The sequence below is a fragment of the Cetorhinus maximus genome, chromosome 22, assembly GCF_964194155.1.
Source record: "Cetorhinus maximus chromosome 22, sCetMax3.hap1.1, whole genome shotgun sequence".
Taxonomy (NCBI): domain Eukaryota; kingdom Metazoa; phylum Chordata; class Chondrichthyes; order Lamniformes; family Cetorhinidae; genus Cetorhinus; species Cetorhinus maximus.
The window spans coordinates 10,097,712-10,116,591 of record NC_135900.1 but is presented as its reverse complement, the minus strand read 5'-3'; the positions used below and the strand labels follow the sequence as shown (position 1 = coordinate 10,116,591).

The following is an 18,880-nucleotide window of genomic DNA, read 5'->3' as shown; positions in this document are numbered from 1 at the left end:
ACTGCAGCAACTCACCAGGGCTTCTTTGACAGCACGTTCCAAACCCATCTTGAAGGACAAAGGCAGCAGGTGCATGGGAACACAACCTGCAAGTTCTCCTCCAAACCACACCATCCTGACTTGGAACTATATCACCATTCCTTCACTGTTACTAGGTTAAAATCCTGGAACTCCCTCCCTAAGAGGTATTCCTACAACACATGGACTTCAACAGTTCAAGAAGGCAGCTCACCACCACCTTCAACACCCACGCCTCATGAGCCAATAAAAGATGTGAGGTCATTAAATCAAAATTTCATTTTTTTTTAAATACAAGGTGAGAATGCAATTAAATTATGCAATCTGTTGCAATGATTTCATGCCAGGGCATTCAAAATCCTTTGATCCTGACTGATCTTGGACCCAGCCACACCACAGCAGGTGACTACCTATGCAATTAAAGACTTAGGTGGTTGGCAGAAGGGAGTGAGGGGGAAATAAACCCTGCTGGGACAATACCACACCAAAAGCTTTGACAAGAATGATAAACCAACTTTGTGGTAGATATGTAAAAAAAGGGAAAGGGGAGGTTGGTTTGAATTCAGGAGTATGTGCATCTTAAGAAAATATTGTACATCAATATTGAAAGTAGATTAGGATACTTTAATGTTCTGTAAAGAGGAGATCTCAAATCTAATCTATTGGACTGTATCAAGTTTTTTTTGGGATCACAAACTAAGTGCATGTTATTTGCAAATTTTGCATCACCGTTACAGGCTTTTAGTACAGCTTTCATAATATAGCCTGGTTTCTGATCAAAACCAATACTAGAACCACCTCCTGTCCAGTCAAATGATATAATGCAAACTATAAGCCACTGTCGAATTTCAAAAGTATTTGCTAGTACTTCTTTAAAATGAAATTCCATAACAACTCAACCCACACAGATACTGAAGCAGGAGCTGGAGAATAGCTTACCCCACTGTTTCAGGACATTAGGGCACAGGTGGTTTCAAAAGCATAATACACTCACCGATGTACACTCCCTGTACATCATATTAGACCATGTAAAGGTCTGGTTGCAAACTACCTACCAAGGGGTCAAATTTAAATTCAACCATCCCAAGCAATGAAACCAAATTCAATAAATTTGAGATTTAGCACCAGTAACCGGAACCATGGAAGTTACTAGATTTTTATAAAGCCCAAATACTTCAATAAACCCAATCTGCTTACACAGGACTTGCCCAAGGGATCGATTTGCAAGTTACTAGAAAATCTAGAAATAGGCAGCAAATGCAATCCTTCTAGGGGATTAAGTTTTGATAAATTAGATTAACATGTTGCCAACACCCTAAAGGGTGCCATCAACTTTAGCAAGTGAAAATTTGCCTATGATAGCCCCAAGAATCAACAGTTTGCAACAATGCAGTACTAATGGCAATTCAAAAATTAACCCCATTCTGAACGAAAGGAGCATATTCAATTGGAAGTGCCACCCCTGCTTGATTCAGAACCCTTGCACACAATAAAGAATGACTTATTTTTGTAAAAACAATACAATTAAAGAGACTTGCATTTAAAGAGGGCCTTTCATGGCCAGATGTGTCAAAGTACTTCACAGCCAATGATGTACATTTGAAAGGCAGTTTTAAATGTAGAAAATAGGATGAGCTACGATTACCTTTCTTTAGTCAACCATGGCTCCATTAGCAGCACTCTGGCCTCTCAAGTCAGAGGGTTGTGGGTTCAAATCCCACTTTAGCACAAAAATTAAATCTGACACTGTACTACAGTACTGAGGGTCTGCTGCAGTGTTTGAGACACGGTCTTTCAGATGAGACATTAAATTGAGGCCTCATCTACCCGTTCAGGCGGATGTAAAGATCCTATGACACTATTTGAAAGAGCAGGGAGTTATCCACAAATAAACCAACATTACAACAAAAATAAAAGGGTTCTGGCCTTTATTACATTATTGTTCGAGAGAGTTTGCTGTGCAAATTGATTGCTGCGTTTCCTACATTACAACAGTTACTACACTTCAAAAGTACTTTAAGCGCTTTGGCATGTCTTGTGATTGAGAACAACACTTGTTCTCAACCTTTATAAAACACTGGTTCAGCCTCAACTGGAATATTGTCTTCAATTATGGACACTACACTTCAATATGTGAAGGCAATGGAGAGTGCAGAAAAGATTTGCGAAATGTAAAATGGTTCCATGGATAAGCTGAATGAACTGGTATTGTTCACATTAAAAAGCTTCAAAGTAGATTTCAGATTTCAAAATCACCAGGGGTCTGGACAGAATAGAAAGAAACTGTCCCCATTGGCAGAAGGGTCATTAACTAGAGGATAGATTAAGTGATTTTCAAAAAAAAAGTGACAAGATAAGCATATGAAGGGGGAAAAGAGAGGAAGGAGAGTGGGACTAGCTAAATTGCTCTTGCAGAAAGCCAGCACAGGCTTGATAGGCTGAATGTCCTCTATTGTAACCATTCTATGATCAATGCAGGTCTCTTTGCCTGTGTGGTTTTATAGTTCTGATATTTCACACCAATAAGCACAAACGTCTACATGTCAAAAATGCCAGTGTGTGGAGGAAGGCTCAATGCCGCAATCCTTATTCCATATCAATTACATTTTCCACAGCAAACCTGTGAGAGGAACACTAGGACTGTGTAACTGAATACAGTTCAGCACAAATGTCAATGCGTGATAAATCAGTGTTATTTGCCCTGATGGAAACCTTCAATAGTCCCTGCTCCAAAAGTGGACAACTCAGCTATAAAACATCCAATATACATCAACCAAGAACTAAATTTCAAACAATTGGAGGTTCGTTGCATTGGTCATTAGGATCAAAAAGCAGAAACAAGCTTCTCAACTCAACAGACCTGAATGGCCAGGTAAGAAGTTGCTTTCCAGGTCATCAGCTGCCCCTCAATTCAAGGATGACATCTGTTCAGCGTTGCAAGTTTCTGTCCTGGGTCTTCATTTCACTGAACACGCCAACCCGCGATATCTTTGGGCACATCGAGCAGGATGTTCGAAGTAGTGGGATCCAGAGTGCAGGATCTGTTTCCTTCCCTTCCTCTGCTCTGCCTTACCATTCAAATGTGGCTCAAAGCATGGTGCAACTTGACAGACAAGTAGTCACCATTTTGAATTGGCAGCAAGCTCCTCCCAGTCATTAGTGTCGATGCTGCCATATTTGAAGCCTTTTTTTGTCCTCCCCGGGGCACTGGCCATTTGAGAGTTGAGAAAACTGGAACTGGCAGGAGATGCTTTTCAGCCAACCAGACAAGTTGGTTTTGCAGAAGCTTTGCCCGAATGCTCGTGGAGTTGGCTTCAAGGACACTAGCGTTTGTTCTATGCTCCTCCCATTAAATCTGGAGGACGTAGTGGAGGCACTGCTGAAGGAATTTCTCTAGCACTCGTGTCACTGATACACAGCCCAGGTCTCACTGCAGTACAGGAGTATGGTGACAACAGCTCTATACACTAACTTCTGCTGGCTTGGAGGGCTTTGTTGTCAAACACAGGGGATGCACCTTTTACTGGAAAGGAAAGGCTGACACTGACCCCCAAGTCCACAGATTTGGTTTTGCCATCTGGAATAGGATCTTAGATACACTGCCAGAATGCCAATTGTATAAATGACGGGCTCTTGACATTTCACGTACATCTCAGCCATAACCAATATGCCAACATCGTCAACACTTATGCCCTAACCCTTGACTCCGACGAGGAGGAAAAGAAGTTCTATTCTGACCTCGAGGTCCTCACTGCCATCCCAAAAAGAGAAGCTCTCCGTGTACTGATGGAACATCTGCTTATGGGCCAGAGCTGATTACAATTTGTACATGTATGCAATTTTAAAAAAATGCCTTTGTGGAATGGATGCATGTGTCACTGACAAGATCAGCATTTATTTCCTATCCCTAATTGCCCTTGTGGTGATGAGCTACCTGCTTAATATAACTGAGCGGCTAGCTAAGCCATTTCAGCGAGCAGTTTAAGAGTCAACCACATTACTATGTTATTGCAAACAGCAAAACGAAGGCAGCTACCCCTTATGCCAGCCACAGGCTGAAACTCAGGAATATGCTCTTCCAAGTTGGAACTTAAGGCATGGAAATGGTTTAGCCCAAAGAAACCTGACTGGAAGCCCACAGTAGAAAGGCATTTATATCACATCTGTGCCAGTTTTGACTGCAATAATCCTAAGCCCACCGCCAGGCTCATTCCATTACCATGCATCTTCCACTACACATATTTATCCAATTTTCCCTTAACATGCAATTGTCTCTATCACTTGCTATGGCAAAGCTTTTCAGGTTCTAAACTGTACAAAGGCATTTCTCCTAGCTGCTCGTCAGTGTGAATGGCAAGCTGACTCCCAGCCAAAGGGAATGCTCATGCTGCATTTCCCAAATCTTTTAACTTTATAAAGCTGAAGTAGTGACAGTGTTCCCTGCACCCAAATCAAAATCATTTTGGAAGATCATGTCATGGTAAATGTCACTGGACTAGTAAACCAGAGGCCCAGGCTAATGCTCTGGGAACAAGGGTTCAAATCCCACCACAGCAGCTGCGGGAACTTAATTTCAATACATCTGAAATTGAAAGCTGGTCTCAGCAATTCTGACCTTGAAATTGATTGTCACAAAAACCCATCTGGTTCACTTTAGGGAAGGAAATCTGTCCTTATCAGGTCTGGCCTACATGTGACTCCAGGCCCACAGCAACGTGGTTGACTCTTAACTGCCCTTTAGCCTAGCAAGCTACTATTTCAAGGCCAATTAGGGACAGGCAACAAATGCTGGCCTTGCCAGTGACGCCCATGTCCCATGAAAGAAAAAACAACAAGCAAACCCGAAACCACATAACTCCAAGTATGCATTTCTAAATCTTCTCCAAACTGACCAGCATCCACTTGCCCGTTTCCCATGTGGGGAAGGGTCACTTCTCTCTCTCCTCTAAATCACTACTTAAAACCTCTGTCCAAGTTTTTTGTCTTCTGGCCTAGTGTCTCCTTATAAAGCTCAATGATGACACTGACACTCCTGTGGAGTACCTTGGAAAATGTCACATTAAAAAGATATATAAATGCAAGTTGTTCTTGTCACTGAGGCATTACCAGAAAAATCAGTAGCACCAATGCTGCAAATAGAACACATGGAAGACCTCTACATGATCGAGAGGACTCCTAATGTTGCATCCTTGGACATGGGTATCTTTGAATAGAGTAGGCATGTATTATCATGACAGATCATTTCACTAATAGTGCTATCACTTTGCCCAAGGATCTGACTATAAAAGGGAGGGCCTGGTGGAGGAATTCTGCACTGCACTTTAGGCTTCCGCTAAGACCCCACTCTGGTTAGGTAACCAACTTCGGATCAGACAAGGGATGTTGTAGGGAGATGACTAAAAGTCACCACGTAAGGGGGGGGAAGCATTGGATGAAGTACCAGCTACAGTTGATTGAACACCCATAACTTCCTAATTCTAAAGCAGTGGTTCTGCCCACTGATTTGGTAACATTACAACAAATGGGTGGCAAGACTTGCAGCACACAGACAAAACAGGCAGAACAAGCAATGAGTTAAAGGCTACAATTTGAGGAAGCTGCCAGGCCCTAGTTCAAAGGCCATTGGGATCTGCACCTTTAAGCTAATTAGGCTCCATCAAGTTTCACTATAAATCCTCCACCTTTCCATATTCCTCATCCTCTACAGACCTCTTTAAAACCCAGATCTGATCAATGTTTTGATTATCCCTACTAACCTTCCGGCAGCCTTCTTTTATTATGCCTCAAATGCTGCGAGATTTTCTACAGTCATCAAAGTTACTACATAAATGAAAGATGTTGAGAGCTGTCAGTATTGGTTCAACAGTTCAACCTTGAGTTTCCTGTGTTTGCAGTCAAGCCAGGACAAGTGCAGTTTTGTACAAGGAATTGAAAGGAAGTTATTCTATATTCTAGTGTCCCCCAATTTCAGGATATTCCAAAGCCCTTCAAATGCATTAATCAGGAGGCCATAACATTTCATAAACAAAACACTAATCCCCTCCTAGCAGAAACATTACGTTGAATACCACTGATTCCTCCAAATCATATTAATGTGGCGTCTAATGTTTAACTACAAGTGGTACTACATTCTAGTCTGTTCAGAAGAGACATCCTTGGGGCTATAGCTCCACATTGGGCTTTACCATCTCGTCCTAGTCAGTTACTGCATAGGGAATCTGGAGGCTAAACTGGAGGTGTCCATGGAGGGATATATATGCAGCTGGGGAAAAAAAAAGTGTTTGTAGAACCACCTTCACAATGCTTAACAACGAAGTCCAGCTAGTTACTCTGATCAAGCTGGCCTTTTAGTAAAAAGCAGTAAACTAAAAAGGTCGAACCTTTCACTTCTTGCAGAAGAACCAACTTAAATTGTTTTAATATCCCGGAAAAGTTTCACAACTCAATTTCACCAAAAAAAGCCACTGTGAAGCTTCTGACAAATCTTCAATGCAATGAAATGGAATTCATCTACTGACAGCAAACAATATGTGTATTGGGCCTTTTAACAAAAACATGAGATTTCTCACCTCCCCCCTTGCAGGCCAATGAGGAACGCATATTAGGTAATGACATGAGACATTAGTGCACAACCAAGCTGAAAATACATGTTTAAGAGGTGGCTTTCAAAGCACTGAAAAGTTAACTCAAGCCATCCGTTCAGTACATCTTTATCCAAAGTCAAAATGGAATTGGAAAGACCACAAACTAAATCATTAATTGTTCAAAAGTGGAACCACCTGAAATGGCTTTCCCTATTTGAGATAGGCAAAAAAAACCTCAAGATGGTTAAATTCTGAATATCTAGTCTCCCAATTTATGCTCTAGAAAAGATTTGCAACACATCCTGGTTTTAAAGTAACTGACCTGTAAACTGTTCCATTCATTCTCGTCTCCCCCATCAACCCCCACCCACCTAAAAAGTATGGTAAGCAGAATAAAAACATTAACGCTTCACTTCCACTGCACCATTCATCACAAATTGCCCCAAGTTGTACAGGTGCCAAGTTCGACATCCTGTGTGACCATAGGGTCTCCCAGAATGTTTTGAACCAGTAAACCCATAGTTGGTGCATTTGTCAGCTGTGGCTCAGTTTTCACCAACAGGGTTCACATCCCACCCCAGAGGCTGGAGCATAAAATCTAGGCTGACGGTCCAGTGGCAGTATTGAGGGAGTACTGGACTATTGCAAGTGTTGCCTTTTACACAAGACATTAAACCAAAGCCACATCTGCCCCCTCAGGTGAAGATAAGATCCCGCGGCATTATTTTGAAGAACAGCAGAGGAATTATCGCCAGTGTCCAGGCCAATATTAATTTCACAAACAAAAACAGATGATCTTGTCATCACATTTCCAATAGTAGGACCTTACTATGCACAAATTGGCTGCAGAGCTTACTACATTATAACTATGACTCTTCAAAAAGTACTACATTGGCTCTAAGCACTTGATGTTTGATGGTCGTGAGGCTATATAAATGCCAGTCTTTGTGATGGTGCAGTGGAAGGCGGAAAGCAAAAGGTAGTGTACAAAGAGGGGGAAATGAATACCATAAATGGTGTTCTGTTAGCTTAAAATCAATAATCAGCAAGATCAAGTTTTTCCTCCCCTACAGTGATGCTCTCTGTTCTTGCCTTAGCAGAACATGTCAGATCAAGAAAGACACACAATCAGACAGCATCTTAGATGAAGATACATGAGTCAAGGTTTCAGCAAATTTGATGGGTTGTCAAAGTTGAGTTAAAAATACCAAAAAGAACAATGTTAAATTAGTTTGCAAAACTTGGAAAAGAATCAAATATTCAATATTCCACATAGGTGGAAAAATGGTACCACTTTTAGGAAAACCATTTCAGTACTGAAAAAAATCATATGCTGCGCTCAAGGCGAAATGCATTATTTAAAAAAATTATTTCATGGGATGTGGACAAAGCTGGCATGGCCAACATTCGTTGCTCATTTCTAATCATCCTCGAGTGGCTTGCTAAAATATCTCAGAGGGCAGTTAAGTGTCAACCACATTGCAATGGGTCTGGAGTCACATGTAGGCCAGACTAAGCTTGGCAGATTTTCTTCCCTAAAAATGGAAATTAGTGAACCAAATGGGTTAAGACACTGGAAGCCAGCGTCCAGTGGCGTACTACAGGGATCTGTGCTGGGTCCCCTATTATTTGTCATTTATACAAATGACATAGATGACTATGTGGTGGGTAGGATTAGTAAGTTTGCGGATGACACAAAGATTGGCCGGGTGGTAATAGTGAGGTTGAGTGTCTTGGGCTGCAGGAAGATATAGACAGGATGGTCAAATGAGCAGATAAGTGGCAGATGGAATTTAACCCTGAAAAAAGTATGAGGTGATACACTTTGGAAGGAGTAATTTGACAAGGGAGTATTCAATAAACGGCATGACGCTAGGAAGTTCTGAAGAACAAAGGGACCTTGACATGTGTGTCCATAGATCTCCGAAGGCAGAGGAGCATGTTAGTGGGGTGGTGAAAAAGGCATATGGGACACTTGCCTTTATCAATCGAGGCAGAGATTACAAAAGTAGGGAGGTCATGTTGGAGTTGTAAAGGACCTTGGTGAGGCCACAGCTGGAGTACTGTGTGCAGTTCTGGTTGCCACATTATAAGGATGTGATTGCACTGGGGGGGTGCAGAGGAGATTCACCAGGATGTTGCCTGGAATGAAACATTTAAGTTATGAAGCGAGGTTGGACAGACTTGGGTTGTTTTCGTTGGAGCAGAGAAGACTGGGGGTGACCTGATCAAGGTGTACAAGGTTATGAGGGGCATGGACAGGGTGGATAGGGAGCAGCTGTTCCCCTTAGTTGAAGGGTCAGTCACAAGGGGGCATAAGTTCAAGGTGAGGGGTAGGAGGTTTAGGGGAGATGTGAGGAAAAACTTTTTTTAACCCAGAGGGTGGTGACGGTCTGGAATGCAGTGCCTGGGAGGGTGGTGGAGGCGGGTTGCCTCACATCCTCTAAAAAGTACCTGGATGAGCACATGGCACGTCATAACATTCAAGGCTATGGGCCAAGTGCTGATAAATGGGATTAGGTAGGTAGGTCAGGTGTGTCGGTGCAGGCTCGATGGGCCTCTTCTGAACTCTGATTCTGTGAATTAATGATAGTTTCATGGTCACCATTATGGAGGCTAGGTTTTTAATGCCAGATTTTTATTAATTGAATTTAAATTCCACCAGCTGCTGTGGCAAGATTTGAATGTGTCCCCAGAGCATTAGCCTCAGGATTACTAGTTCAGTGGCATTACCACTACACCACCATCCCCCCAAAAGTACAAGGGAATGTGGTTGGGAGATCCAGTCAGTGTAAAGCCCTTCTACTTAATTTTAATCAACCAGATGCAGTTATTGCATTAGTGTTTTTTTTTTTCTCTAGTTCCCTTAAAATGGTTTTTGAATTCAGCTTCAACCTGAGTTAAACTGTACAAGTATTAATTGTTAGGATTCCAATCTATTTGGCATGGGGGGAGCAGGCCACACTTATCATATGAGAAACATGAATGGAAAGCGCAGGAAACTACATGTACATGAAGCTCAAACCATCAGGTCACACATTTAGCACAAGTTTTCTATACAGGAATATGACATTTCTCAAATAGTTTACACCAGGAAAGCAACTTGACTGCATACCAGTGCCATTGTACTCAAATTAATCAAAATTTACATCAGGTTTTTGATGTAATAATTTTCCATTGCAGTCATGCCCATTAACAACAGCAGTGGATGTATCAGATAATATATGGACTGATCTACTTCAATTATTAATGAACAGAGGATTGAAGCAACGCACCATGCAGATTCGAGTTTATAACACCAATGACTGAGCAGCAAGTCATTTTATCCACTTCCAATTTTTTTGCACAAGTACTAAAAAATCCTTTTGAGCAAAAATTGCATCAGCTACCACCACGTGAACCTGTAAACTGCTTTTGATGCAAATTTGTTTTGATTTAAAAATGGCCTGAGCTAGATTTCCAAGATGCAAACTCTTGCAATGAATATATTCTGCATTAAGTCTGTGCATGCAATAAATTCAAAATGTTCACAACAGAATAACAAATTTTAAAAATCTACTTTCCCAAAGCTGCTAAAAAAAATGTTCTTTATAGATCAAAATGTTAAGGCTAGCATTCTCCCCCCACCAAACTGACAAACTTTTGGGAATTTTCTCTTTAACTTGTGCCCGTCAACCAAAAAAAGCTCAGAATCTTATAACATTTGTGAACCTCAGAGGAACTAAGTTTTACCATTTAAAGTTCTAAATTCTGAAAATTAATTTTAACCCAGAATGTGCTTATGCTTTGACAAAGCCAACAAAGTTAAAGGTTGCAAATAAATTCAGAGCTTCTTAAACAGGATGCTTCTAATTATTAAGGACCCCACTGTGCCAAAACTGCTGCTATCATAATACTGAAGTCAAAAATATGTTCAAATCCTAAATGAGTTTTGCAACTGAGATTTTTGCACATGAAATCAACTTGACAACAGAAGTTGTTTAGCTCTGCTACAGTTTCCTTTTTATGGTGCTTTTGACTTCCTGTCATATCTTCCTTCAGCAGAGACTAAGTTCAACGCAATTCAACAAAGCATTAACAGCAGAGCTATCAGAAGTTGCTCAAAACAGATCTCAAGAGAAGGCCAGCTGGGATTCCAGTTAGTGATCTTCTGATTAGGAAAACACTACAAAGATACAGATGCAAGGTAAAAAAAAAGAACTCAAACTTACCTTCATTACTACTGCAACAAAAATCTGAATTAAAAGTAAGTTCCAGACTATTATGGTTTAGTACATAAACTGGTACATGGCACAAAGCCAAACCATGAAAGTTTCTGATATGGTTCCCTCACCTGCACTTTGGAGCATTCTTTCATTCCTGTGCGTTGGTGGAGGGCAAGTGTGAGAAGTGTGAGCTGCTGCTCCTCATTACTATCAAGTGACTCCTACCAGTGAAGGGAAAATGGGTGTGGTCATCAGGTGATAGGATTTGTCTCAATTGTGATTTGTGTTTGAGGCTGTTTAACTAAAGAATGACAAGGCAAGGCAGCTGCAGAATTGTATCATAGTGAGTCACCACATTCTGGAAGGAAGGAAGCAGGGCGAAGGCCCTTCAAGAATTTCTCCAAAGCTGAAGCTTTTTATACAAGGTGACAATTATAAATGTGCAGTATTTATGAAATACATATTCATGCACCAACTCCAGTGATATTGAACAGTGCCGGGTTAGATGTTTTCGGATCAACTTAGTTTAACCCTGCATGCAACTTAACCAGCTAACGAAAGAGAGACCCCAGCTTTCCTTCAAGCACCAGCGTACTGTTTTCAGTGATGGAAGGGCCGCTATAACCAAAGCAACACCCATAAAAGGCATCAGTTTAAGGAAACAGTTCTTGAATCGCTGATGATGCAATTTTGCTTCCCATCCACCGAAACTACAATATTTCTAACTGGCAAAAGTAGTTTAAGATAAAAAGCAAAGTGCTGATGCTGGAAATCTAAAACAAAAATTGCTGGTGATGCCACCTGGCCTGCTACGTATCTGTGCAGGAAGAAACAAATGGAGTTATGTTTCAGGTTAATGACCTTTAATCTTTCCACCCCACCAAAGATGCTGACTGACATATCTCCAACATTTTCATTTTCAGTTTTTAACATCCTGAATTAAATTGGCTTCCAACCATATTTTGAATTAGGAAAAATGCCAAACCTTGAAGGCTTCTGCTCTTTCACATATCAGCAAGTAACTCAAATGGCTGATGGCATGCTTACATTTGAATCAGATTTTCCAAGGCACAGCGCTTATGCATATGGGCACTCCCCATGCATTCACAATCACTTCTGCAGCCACTCCAAACTATTTTTCATAGAAGGCTAGAAACACAGGTCATGTTTACAGTAGAAGGCAATAAAAATCCAGCTCAGCAATTTTACTGTAACAGTTTTAAAAGCTTTAACAGCAAGAGGTTGTTGGGCCTTTGGAGGTTTCTCCACTTGAAAGAGTGCTCTTGGGTTTGGATGATCAAACTCATGATGCTGACTACGCTCTTTCAATTAAAAGTACCTCCCCAGTTACCACAATGTTCCGGTTACAATGCCAAATCTGCACAACCCAACCACAACCAAGTTTGATATGAATCTTTTTGCACACTAGTACAGCCTTTCACTGCTGCCCCAGCCAAATATCCCAATTTAAGAGACGGTTATCACTAAGAAACATCCAAGAAAGCTTGATTAAAGGAACAGTTTTATTATCCCTTTCTTGCCCCATTTTTAAAGAAGCAGAGAAAAGGACAAGGGTGGCCAACACTTTGCAGCCAAGGATGGCCAATTGAGACAATTCCCTGCAACATTTTATCCACTGCACTCCTGAAATGTTTGCCTGTGTTTTTTCGGAATAATTAAAGAAAATTCAGTGTTTTATCTTCAAGGACTCTATTTTTACATTTCTTGCCAGAATCCAATTGTAGCAGAGGTGTTTGGGGGCAGGGGGGGGAGGCAGAGACAAATAAACATTTGTCCCAAATTCTCTTTATGGTGGCCCATAAGCACACAATGGAAATCTCCAACCTGTCCAGAAAAGAAAAGGGCAGCCTGCGAAGTCCAATACTGCTGACAGCATCTGCTTGTCGCCATCAACACAAGGAATCACGGCTCCCTGGGGTCTGCAGTTTGTACTACATTGCCACTGTCAGAATTGGCCTGTCTTTGCCATCAGCAGCACTGTGACTTAACATTATATTTTGTTTTAATACTGCCAACAATTGAGCAGGGAGTATAATGGAGAAATAGGGCTAATTTATCCACAGCAACTCCTGCTGCAATATAGTGGCTGAAGCATATTGGCCAATGAGTACAAAAGGGGGTGAGCAAAAACCCTAAATGTAATCACTGCTTGCAGATTTTGAAGCAGCTGGATACTTCAAGCAGTACTGACCAAATCTGATTCGCATTCAAAGAACAAAATGTTTAAATTCCAGAGATCACTCCTGTGCACGCAGTCATGCATTCATACCAGCCTTTAGGCAGGTTATTCAAGAACATCAATCTCCCCCCCACATCTGACCCTGGGATGAAGGAAAGAGCATTGGGCCAGCTTTTTCCTACTTTCATTGAAGCTCTAATTTGGATTTCTTGTTCTTCTCTTCTGCTCCCGCTGAACTTCACAGTTTAACATATTGTATTTCCTTTCCAAACCATATTCATTCATATATAGATTCCAATATGTTTGTAGTCTTCACACCCAGCATTAGTTTACTAAACAGGTTGTAATCCCCTTTAACAGAAAAATGTAGGACTAACTACAAGCAGGAATTAACTGCATTCTTTGATCAGTAAAAATGAATTGATATGAAGTGATAACTGCAATATAAATCTACAGCCTCAAAATTTACATCTGATAAATATTTTGACCACAGGACAAGGTGAAGAACTGGTGCTTAATAGTTCCAACACAAATGGTGGGAAGAATTTGAGATAAAGCAATATTACTTATTGATACCACCACCCATGGAGATGGTAGTCACAGCATTGTGCCGGCCCACAAAGTCATTAAAATCACCAAAATTCTAATTAAACTGGTTTACCTGTAAGAGCTTTAAGCAAAGCTAAATATTTGTCCATGCTCTGGTTAAGTTACTGCACAAAAAACTTTTCCTGCACTGATTTACAGTTTCACTTAAACCACAAGGTTAGCAGGTTAAGTCATAAAATGGTCACAACAGCAATACAGCTCCCAACTTCATAAGAGAATATGGTTAGGATGGAACAACCAAATCAGAACCACTGGGTACCCGGGAGTGCTTTGCACACTCAGCAAAGATTGTATTCCATTTCACCACTACAATGAATAAAATATGCAAAAAGCTGCTTCATCCCCAAAATGAACCCTTATAGATATTACTAGTTCATTTCCATGCACTACTCCAGGCTTAGCCACTTGATTCAAACTTTAAAAATGCAACCTTTTAGAAAAATAGTTAACATTCTTAATCTAATTACTTAATTTTTTTATATGCACAAATTTAGATTTACAATTCACATCCATTCAAGCAGTGGTTTATGTCAAAAGTCTAGAACCCTAGCTGGAGGGAAGTCAGTGACATTTCTCATTTTCACACTTCAGATGTTCTCCATTTCTACTCAATTAAGTAAACTGTACATTAAATTAATTAATTGTACATTAAATCTATACATTAAACAGATCAATTTGGAGCACTGCTAGTACATAATCAGTCACCTTATGAAAGTATCTGGGTGTACTGCAGCGAACTGTTCAACATCCTAAAAGGCAAGTCACAGTCTGTTTAGTACTTTGTACCAAGTTAGCAAATACTCCTTCCATTAGGCAAACATACAAAGGGATCCTTCCCTTGTAACAATGCTACCGCTTCCACAGTTCATTCAACCATGTTGCCATTGCAGCTCTTATTTCAAAAGAACAACCAACACAGTTCCTTCATCTAGATTTCCCTTCTCAACACCTGGGATCCTCTTGAATCAGCACACCATGACACCATTTAACTTAAGTTAGAATTCTCTTACGGTTCAACACCAGAAATGAAATATTACCTGAAATTTCAAAAACAGATGTTATCTTCAGTGTGTCAGGGTTAATAAGATTCAATAACCAGGTTACATTCACATTTGAGTGTCAAAACGCAACTCCAAAAATTCATCTATAAAATGATTTCTGTATAAGAGGGAGCAGAATTTTATACTGTCTACTGATGCCAGGACAAACTTACACTTTCTGCCTTAAATGATAATTTATCAAGCTTGTCTGAAAAATCAACAATTTGACTTAAATACATAATTTACTGCAAATACAGGATGCTCAGCAAGTCATCTGTTCCACAAACACCATTTAGTATACATCAAATTTTACCTGGAGACAGTGGCAAGTTTTTAAAAAAACTTGATATATAATACCATGACTCAAATTGAACTATTATTTAGAAATCTACTCTGCCATCAAAATCTTAATCCAAATATACTTAAGACCAGCAATCAGGGGCTGCCTACATGCAAGGAATGCTTGAATTTGTTTTTCAATTTTAAGTTTTAAAAAACTGAACGGTTTAGCTTTGTTTGTGTGGACACAAATGGTAAATGCAGCCACTTTCAGTGCAAGCTGTATTATTCCAAAACAGATAGTATCAAAATGTGGGCTTATAGCAATTACAAAACGAGAACCTGCAGAACATGGGAGTAAACAGCAGGCAACGCATGAAGCATAGTTTTGAAGGAAAACCTATTTTTCAGTGCAAGTTTAAACAGGTGCAAATTACAGCTGAATATTTGCTGAAAACGGGTAGTTTCAATACCAGATTTTTAGCTGAGTTAAAGGTTTAAGATTCAATTTCAGGCAAAAAAAAATTGATCCGTTTACAGCTTTCAGTTTTAACATGTACCTTTAGACTTTAAACCTGGAAACAATATTTGCTTCAGGCTATTACAAAGTGGTAGAGCTTAAACTGTTGCGATAGCGCTTCTCCAATATTTCCCCGCCGGGGGAAAAAAAAAATGCGTTAAAGGGCGTTAATTTAAGGCATCTGGTACCATTAAAAGGTCAAAGTTTACTCATCCAGAGTAGTTAATCCCGAAACAAGGCGTCTGCACAGGCACTGGGGCAGACCAGGCAACTTGTTGCAATTCGTTTGCAACAAGGGTGGGCAGGCGAAAGGGGGATATCTAGGCCATTCTTTCTGGATACCAAATGCTTCAGCCGGCACAATAACTCACCGTCCCTGTTCTACTGATGCAACAACGCCGCCCGCATTCCCAAGTGGACACATCCACATTTCAGTGGAAACCAGACGGTCCTGGTGTGATCAGTGTAGCGATGGCGCAACACTCCTTCCGGCAGTGCTGTTGCCGGGGCCCTCTTTCTAGTCGAGAGGTGTGGAAGAGTGGCATTACGGGAAGTTAAATTCAACGGGCAAAAATCCGATTGATGCTGAAAAGTTACTGCCCTTAGGGAGGGGAGCGTCTTGTATTACGCCCCCATCTCATCAGTTTGGTGGAAAAATTACTCCCCCTAAACAGACCACGTGTCTAGTTGGTGAAAAGCAAGTTTGGAGATTTTGCAGCACATGCTTGCACTCAACTCCACCCCCCACCCCCCCCCCCCAAAAAAAAAATTTGCTCACCTTTGTAGGATGGGCTAGTCACAGGCAGAAATAACCCCGTATACCTTATAGCTTTCGACTTCGTTTAAAGAACTGTGAACAATGAAATGTTTGCATCGATTCGGTCCCTGCCCTATTACTCAGTCGGTAGCTGCTTGAACACGAGTCACCCCGCCCCCACCACCAGCCACCAATTCAATTCCCCCACCCTTAAAAAAAAGTTTCCCCACATCGGACATCGTGATTAATCCAAGGCTGATCTTCCCCCATTTATAACTGTATCACCTCTTCAGGAAGCTACAATTCGTTACAAGTTATTCGGGAAATGTCAAATGCTAGCAGCACTCTCTAGATGGCACATCTTCCTCGGCAAACGAGACTACAATTCTCATTTCCCATAGCAAAGAGGCAATTATAAAACCAGCACTGGGAAACTAGACGCCCGAGCCTTTTAGGCATCACAAAAAAAAAATAAGACTCGTTCAAACCCATGAGCCATTCAAGCCCATGTTAAACCCAACTGGGGGGCACTCTCGGAACGTGCTGTACCATTATAACAACTAAAAAAAAACCAAATGGATCTTCAGATACTGTCCCCACGCCATCGTTTCTAAACAGGAATACATCAAAACAACTGGGTAACATTACTGAAATTTATACTGATAAATTACTTACCACACGCCAAGATCGATTACTGATCAATGGAACTCAATACATGCACAACCACCACCACCACCACAACACAGCCTAACATTTAGCCGCTGAACTAGCATCGGGCCACCAGCCCCTTGCTCAAGGATGATTCATGGAAGGAACTTACGTCTTATAAATACGGATATAATTACAGACGCTGGTACAAGATGGATGATTAGGAGGATGTGAAACCGGCGGCGCAGGTATCATATGGGTGTTGCCATTTGCTGGCGTTTTGGAAGCCAGTCCGAAAGGGGCACCTCCACTGGAGGGGAGAATTCACAATAACGTGACACACACACACACGGACAAACTATTTCAAATAAGATTGATTTTTTTTTTTGCTAAGCTCAAACCCACAGCTATCTCACTGTTCCCCAAGCTTGCACGTTGAGCCTTTCCTAAAATACACCTCGGTTACATAATTCGACTGATTTTGCAATCCCATTCCGCACTCGGATAGCAGCAGCCTCTGAAAGCTTCAGGATAAATGCTACATTTTCGCACCAGTTGCTGCCCCAAGTGATCCACCAGATGGAAATGAAAAACTGGTTATTAAAAGACACGCGAGCCGGGGGAAACCCCGCTCATTCTTCCACTAATCGGCTTCCAACACAAAGCAGCTGAACATGGAACCAAATCCTACACAAGACAGGGAGAGAGAGGGAGAGACACACACACACACACACACAGAGAGCCAGAGAGCAAGAAGAGCTGGGCGGGTGAAATTGAACCAATTTCTTTCAAGGTCAAAAGAGCTATGGGGGCTTTAACTGGCAATGCACCTGAAGCGAATAGGCACAACCTACTTTGTACTGCAATTAACCAGGGATAAAATAAAAGCAAAGACAGTGATAAATATGCACACACACACACACACACACACACAGAAAAATAGGACGGACGGTCGCCTTGCAAAATAAACAACACAAGCGATTATCTCGGATCTGCAACGCCAAAGCTTCATTTAAAAGGTGGCACAAGTTGAATGCTCAGTGAGGACTCGAAACGGCAAACCAGTTCTCCAAAAAAAAGCATGCAGGTGGAGGGGGAAAATAAATTTATATATAGATATATCAAATGAAATAAAGAGAGATAGAGCCTTCATTGGCTTACCTGGTGCAGAAAATCCTCCTGCAAACAACGAGGCATAAAGAAGCCCGAGTGGAGAGAGAAATCCTGACAACTTTTCTTAAACCTCCTCCTCCTCCACTACCCACCCCCCCACACACACTTCTGACTCTCCTGCCTCCAGGTCAGGACGGCCCGCGAGTGTCACCGTCTCCTAGACAAGAGGGGGGGGGAAGGCGTGGGTGGGGGGGGAAGGCGTGGGTGGGGGGGTTTCTGCCCTTTCCACTCTGACCTCCAACCTCCCCCCAAAAAAAAGAAAAACAACAACAACCCTAACTTAAAGCAAAAGAGCAGAGGCGGCGACCGCCGGGTTTAGCACCACATAACAGCCACTTTAAATTATATATATATATATATATATATATATAGATATATAAATATATATAAAATGCTTCCACTCGGCTTCCAGGGGAGGAGGGGGTTAAGGTGAATGTTGTCCACGAGTGAGAGAGTGTGTGTGAGGGCCGCCACAAGGCCGGTTCCTGACTTAACTGCTTCAGTACAAACCGAGGCGGTTAATTAAAGTGCTATTGTTGTTGTTGTTGTGGGTGGGGGAGGAGAGGGGGGGGAGGTGGGGGAATTGAGGCCTATTGCAAACAGGTTGCATGAAGGAGCCCGGCCAACACGCCACTGGCTCGAGCGCGGCGCCTCTCTCGCCTTTTCTATCCCCTCCCTCCGTGCCGCCTGGCCTTGCCCTGCCCTGCCCTGCCCTTCCCTGCCGGCCGCCCCTCCCCCACCCCAACACTCCTCCCACCCCCCCCCACCCCCGCCGCCGCGTCACATGAACGGCGAGCCCGCCTCGCCATTGGTGAGCGAACCCCAGCCGCCTCGTCCTATCGCCATC

The 18,880-nt window shown here is 41.8% G+C and overlaps 1 protein-coding gene across 1 annotated transcript in view; it reads right to left on the bottom strand.

Annotated features, from left to right (window-relative positions):
- The window catches only part of LOC144696459 (plasma membrane calcium-transporting ATPase 1-like), a 108,211-nt gene extending 89,901 nt beyond the window's left edge, over nucleotides 1–18,310 (bottom strand). Inside the window, exon 1 of the mRNA XM_078567767.1 lies at nucleotides 18,022–18,310. The gene's annotated coding sequence lies outside the window, so the exon portion shown is untranslated. The remainder of the gene's footprint in view (nucleotides 1–18,021) is intronic.
- Between the last annotated feature and the right edge of the window lie 570 nt (nucleotides 18,311–18,880).